At 45.2% G+C, this 6,000-nt stretch overlaps 1 protein-coding gene across 6 annotated transcripts in view; it reads left to right on the top strand.

Moving 5' to 3' along the window:
• The first annotated feature begins 657 nt into the window (after nt 1-657).
• ARHGAP5 (Rho GTPase activating protein 5) overlaps nt 658-6,000 on the top strand; it is a 74,037-nt gene continuing 68,694 nt past the window's right edge. For 2 of the 6 annotated variants that reach the window (XR_005723947.1, XR_005723946.1), the window contains exon 1: nt 1,215-1,430. The gene's annotated coding sequence lies outside the window, so the exon portion shown is untranslated. Of the gene's footprint in view, nt 679-964; nt 1,057-1,214; nt 1,431-6,000 lie in introns of those variants that run through there. The other 4 variants (XM_040257146.1, XM_040257145.1, XM_040257148.1 and 1 more) reach the window with 4 other exon arrangements.

Genomic DNA, 6,000 nt, shown 5'->3' with positions numbered 1-6,000 from the left:
ACGTCTCCAAAAATATTGACTATATTTGAGACAGTATAATAAGAGCCAGGTGACCGATGGTTCCTAAAGGTTTGCTCAGTAGTAGTGTGAGCAGGGGTCTTCTGGGCCACCCTGAATTCAATCCGCCCCATGTCTTGGCATCTCGCTCGATTTCCTTAAGAATGGATTAAACCGAGGGCCTGCCTCCGTCCCTGTGCGGTGTCGACGGAGAGACGGAATCTTCTTGCTCCCGTGGAGTTTTGCTTTCTGGGTGAGTACGGCACCAGGTCCCGGGCGGGTGCCGTCTAGTTGGCTAGCGATCCCAGGCAGGAAACTGGCTGCACACGCGGGAGCGTGTCCCTGGGAACGAGCGTGGTGCATATATTTTCCTCTCTTGAATTCTTTAATACTCAGAGAGCGTAGGCTGATTTATCGAGAATCATTCAGTGCCCATGCGATGTTTTGTAACGGCTAACACAATATCAGGTCCCTCTGCAGTATTGTGGTTTGCTCCCAGTTACGGCCAGAAACCGGAACAGAAGGAAGGGGAGAAAGCAGGGAAGGTTCGGAGACGACAGTGCTCAGAGCTGCATGGTCGGCAGCTTCTAAAGCGTGGAGGATGGGACGGAGGAGGAGCAGAATACGGAGAAAGGGGAAAGCAGAGGAAAAATATTCACGCCAATGGGTAAAAGGGAAAAGGTGAGAAGGAATGGAGTAGGAGAGGGAACCAATGGATGGGAGAGGCGGAGGAAGAAGGGGGAGGGGCAGAAGCCAATGGGGGAGCCCGGACGCGAGCGAGAACGCGGCCCCGCGCGCTCGCTCCCTCCCTCCGGCTCCGGCGCTCGCGCCTTCCCAGGCTCCCGGGAGACGAGGGCAGGGGCGGGGCCCAGCCGGGCGCGCGGCGCGGGAGGCGTCGCGAGGTGAGGGCGGCGGGGGCGGGGGATTGTGGGGAGGGAGGTGCGGGTGCGCGCGCGCGCGCCCCGTCGAGGTTGCGCCGCCGCTCCGCCCCCGGCCGGGTGTGTGGCAGCGCGCGCGCGCGTGTGCGTTCCGGCGGTGCGCGCCGGGAGAGATGCTGAGGTAAAGTTCGGGAGAGAGGGAGAGATCCGTCAGCGCGAGGGAGCCCGAGTGGCCGCCATTACTGAGCCCGGCGCGGCGGCGGGCGCCGGGGAAGGGGGGAGGGACGGGGCCGCCGCTGGTGGCGGGGAGGGAGGGAGGGTGGGTTACCCGGCCACGGGAGCCGTAGGGCTTGAGGTTTCGGGGCGTGTGTGTTGGGGCGGGCGGGGGGAGGTGGCTGAAGGGACGCGGCGCTCGGTGAGCGCGCCAGGGAAGAGAGGCGAGCAGAGAGTGGAGGAGGAGGCGGCGGCGGGAGCGCTCCCCAGGAATGTCGCTGCCGCCGCCACCACCGGGGCCGCTGCCGTTGAGGAGGAGACGGAGGAGACCGACGGTGTTAGGTAGGACCTTGCGACTCCCCGCTCCTCTGGGCCTGCCCGTTCGCCCCCTCCCCGCCGGGGACCCTCCCGCCGCCCACTGCCCCGCTCGGTCGCCGCCGCCGGTTGTAACCAGTTCAAGGAGCTGGGGCCCCGCCGCCGCGGAGGGGAGCCCGGCGCCGCGCTCTGTCCTCGCAGGCCGGGGCGGGGAGCGGCTGCCGTGCGGGGGAGACGGGCGGCGTGAAGGGCAGAGAGGCCGGGGGAGGGGGCGCTTTCCCCACAGGTGATGGGGCAGGGGTCGGCGGAGGCCTGGTGATGGCCGGAGTCCGCTCCAGCTCGCCGCCCTCACTTGCCCTGGTCTCGGATGGTGCGTGGGGGAGGGAGGTGGCGGTGTCTATTAGCCGGGCGGCTGCTGTTAACGAGTTCCACCTGGAAGGGGAGAGGTGGGGTGGGCGCATATTCGCGGAGACGCAGTCTTCATTGCAAACTTGAGCGCCTTTCTGGGGGATCGGCCCTTTCACTTTTTCCCCCTAGCTCCCCCCGGACCCTGGGTTCTGTTCACCAATTTCTTGTCTGCTCCTAAAGCTCGGGGTAGGATGTGAGAAGTTGCACTGCGCAACCAAAACACAGAGTCCTAAGGGTTGGCTGCGGCCGGGTTGAGGGTTTGAAATTGAGTTTTCGCTAGAATAACCTCTAGATTCTCCCTGTCTCCACTGAAGAAAAGTATCGGGGTGGGGGTGGGGAACTGCGCGGGAGCGCGCGCGCACTTATCCACACATAAATACACTCACTCCCTCTCACCCTCCCTCTCCAGCGTTATTAGAAATGCAAGTGAGGTGGAGGCTCAGGGTGTAGTAGCTGAGGCTGAAAGGTGCTCGGAAGTCTAGGCAAACTATCAGGACGTTTAGTAAAATTCCGAGAAAGTTGTAAGGAAGATGGTTATGCTTTTACAATATGATAGAAATCCAGTTTGGGCCCATGTTTAATATATGGAACTCGAATGTTTTAAGTTTAGACCAAAAGAGGCATACAGATGGTGTGTACGCGCGTTTTTAAGTTTAAATTCCCATCGGTAATTTGCTTTTGCATTTGTAATTGGTAGGAAACGACATCATTTTTTTAAAAGTGTTCAGGTATGAAACTGAAATGCGTCGCGATGTTTACTGATCTTTTCTTATGCAGTCTTCTACAGGTGTTGGGAGGGCGGGGTTTGCCGACTCCACTTAAATTCCAAAACCAGTATTCAATTTGAATATATTAATAAGTGTTTATTTCCATTGATGTTCTCATTCATTTCAGGGACTGTTTCTCTAAATCTCCACTTAAGATGGTTCTTTTAACAAAAATTTGATCTGGATTCAACGCTTCAGAAAAGTATTTGGTTGAGTAAAATATGTTAATAAAATGTGTTTGGAAGTACTGTCAGTTCCGGTTTATTTTTAATGTGATGAAACTGTATTCTTATTTCGTATTCTTAAATAGACATACTGACCATACTAGTAACCTACTAGGCAGTTTTCAGATTAAGGTTTCGCTTCCATTTTAAATTGCTTTTTCATTTTTGGCTCTCATCTGTTCTTTGAAACTGACCCACGTTTCTTGTATCTATAATCCATCAGAAGAAGACACTGGTAAATGCAGATTACCAAAAACTTGCATAGGCCTTGGAGCATGTGATTAAACATACATGACTGAAAATCTGGGTATATCTGTGCATTTAACTTTCAAGAAATAGCACTACTGATCTAATTGACTTAAAGCAGAAATTAGAGCAGTTCAGTTGACTAGATAACAATAGGTTTGGTTGTCATGTGTAGGCTACATTTTTTTTAATCCACTTCAGCATTTTACCATTCTTTGTACATTAATTATAAGAGCATTGGGGAATGGGGTGTGTTACACTTGGATATCCAAGAAAGAATTGTCACAGAATTCTGATATCTTTATCAGTTTTTTAGCACTCCTCCCCCACATTTAAATTAACTTTAGCACTTCAGAAATTGTATTGCAAGTAATGTCTTAATTCTGTCACATGGTACTTACCCTAAATGTTTTGAAACCAGGACCCTACCCCTCCCTTTTTCTGTTTGCAAGGCTGATTTAATCTGTACACTTAAACTCTTTTGGAGAAAATTATTTCGACCTTGAGAGTTAAGATTTTTTAAGGAATAAAATACTGTATCTGCATTCTTTTTTTGGAATTAAAGTTGTGGTACAGCTTAGAATAATATTTTGTAACTCACTTTTACATTGAGGAAAAAGTCATTTCTCAAGAATACTGTACTAAACTTTTACTTTTTCATCATTGATGGTACTTATCACAGGTGTTGCTTTTAGTATTCAGTTCTTAAACATGAAATGGCATAATCGGGATTTTCTTGGTAGCTGCAGAATGTTGTCACAATTAAGTTTCATAAATATTATTTTTGAAATTTATTTGGACTGATTTTTTCTTTGCATACCCAGAAAGTATGCAGATAATATAGTTGACTCAAGAAGTGTTGTATGGTGTTCTGTTTTAGTAACATTTGTGTTCCTAAAGGATGTTTGTAAAATACATTTGGGGTACACCATGGGAGTTTGGTTTTGCAAAGAACTGTGAAGAAAGTTTGTAAAAGTGTTCCATTATTTGGTGACTTGAGTAATCAAGCTCCTATTTAAGTGAAGGTTGTTGATAATTTTCTCAAACTAGGAAAACAAAAATCCTAGTTTACTGCTTAGAATTTTAGGTATGAACTTTAATTGGCTTTCAAATTCTGTTCCTTGGATCCCTTATGGATTTTTGCTGGATGCCTTGAGACTTCCTCTGATATCTCAGCCTTAGAAACCAGGGCAGCTTTTATTTTTGTCTATTAAAAGTATTCTTCCTAAATACAATTCTTTTGAAAAAAGAAATCATCTGTCTTAAAATTTGTTTGAAAGCGTCCAGTTTGTATTCATTAATTCAGATTAACTTCATTCGGCACTTATGTGCCTGGCCTTAGGGGTACGAAGATAAGTTAGAAATAATGTAGCTCAAGCTATAGTGGAAGCGGTAGTAAGGTAGTAACTTTACGGTAATAAATATTGATGGTTACAAGTACTAAGAAATGTGGAAAAGAGAACCACTGTTTCTATCAGGGCCTCTTTGGGAAACCTTTACAGAAGAAGCATTTGAATTTGAATGTTTTGACTGCAAGTAGAACTTTGAAAGTAAGAGAGACAAAAAAGGTTTTTGTTTTGTTTTCTCTGTATTTTGGAGATTGTCCACAATTCCTTAGATTTGCAGTCAGATAAAATAGGTTGTTAATATTTGGTCATGTCTGTATTTTACTCCTTAGAACTATTGGGGAAAAGTTATGCATAACTGTAATTTTTGGATTAAAATAATGACTAGTATGGTTCCATTTGGTTAGATTTTCAGGCTTTTCATCACGAAGAGTAAATGGAAAAATGAATTTTCATTTTTCTAGCTTCATGTTAGATTTAGTCTATTTTATTATCCCTGACCAATATTTTATTGCGCACCTAGGCATTAGAGTGATACAAGGAAATGTTGCTCCCTTAAAAGAGCTTACAGCTTTGGTGCGGAGCTTTGGTGCTTGACAATTTAGGAATAAATGCCAGTTAACACAGTAGAAGAGCCATATACAGAGTAGTACATATTGATTTAAAAATCGGTGTAAAGAAATTTAGATAAAGGAGATATTCTTTTGAAGTTGCAGGATTGGGATAAGTGAGAAAAAAAAGACATTAAGTTAATGACACTGTGGACCCACAGCATAACTCCTTGTGTGGAATATAAGGTAAAAATGTGCAAAGTCAGTTTGTACATTGTAAGCCAAATTGAAGGATTTGGGGGAAAATATTAACACAAGGTTAATAGAAAGAGTAATGGGGAAATAAATTATCTCTGCATTCCTATCTTTGTTAACTATATTTGGCATTGTCAAACAGCTTTGGAAAACTGATTCTTTGCCTTCTAATAGGGTATACAGTTTGTTCATTTTCTTCCTATTCAGTATTGTGATCCAGCATTTTATATTTCTTTCTATACCTGACTTTTTAGAACCAAAATAATATCTCTCTTTATTTTCTTCTTTATTTTTGTTTTGGTTGACTGTTAAAGGGAAGGAGAGACAAAGATCCAGATTTCTACTTTACTGTCTAAGTTTATAACTCTTGGAATGCTTGTTACAAAGGGTATCACATCAAATGGTCTCTTAAATTATTTTCTCAAGTTTGTGATCTTGAAGTTGATGTTACTAATCTTGACTTTACCTCATTTCATTTCTGTGTTTTCACTTGTCTTGGTAATACTATCACCTGAAACTCAAGTGTTAGCACCATCTGTTGCTGAGACTGATTAGTTTTTCTTTAAGAAACTTGACTCATTTGTCTTTTATTTCCTTTATCTAGTAGCTAGTCACCAAAGTCTGTCTTGAATGGCTCTTTTCAGTTCTGTGATAGTTCAGGTGCTTTCAAGCCTCTAGTGTTTGCCCATCTCTTAGGCACTGTGCCCCTCCAAATCCAATTTTGTATTTCACTTCTAATTTAGAATGGTTTCTTATTGCTCACTACAAGGTCTAACTCCTGTTTGCCCTTGAAGACCTTC

The sequence above is a fragment of the Oryx dammah genome, unplaced genomic scaffold (assembly GCF_014754425.2).
Source record: "Oryx dammah isolate SB20612 unplaced genomic scaffold, SCBI_Odam_1.1 HiC_scaffold_16, whole genome shotgun sequence".
NCBI lineage: Eukaryota > Metazoa > Chordata > Mammalia > Artiodactyla > Bovidae > Oryx > Oryx dammah.
This window is presented reverse-complemented; position numbering and strand designations above follow the sequence as displayed.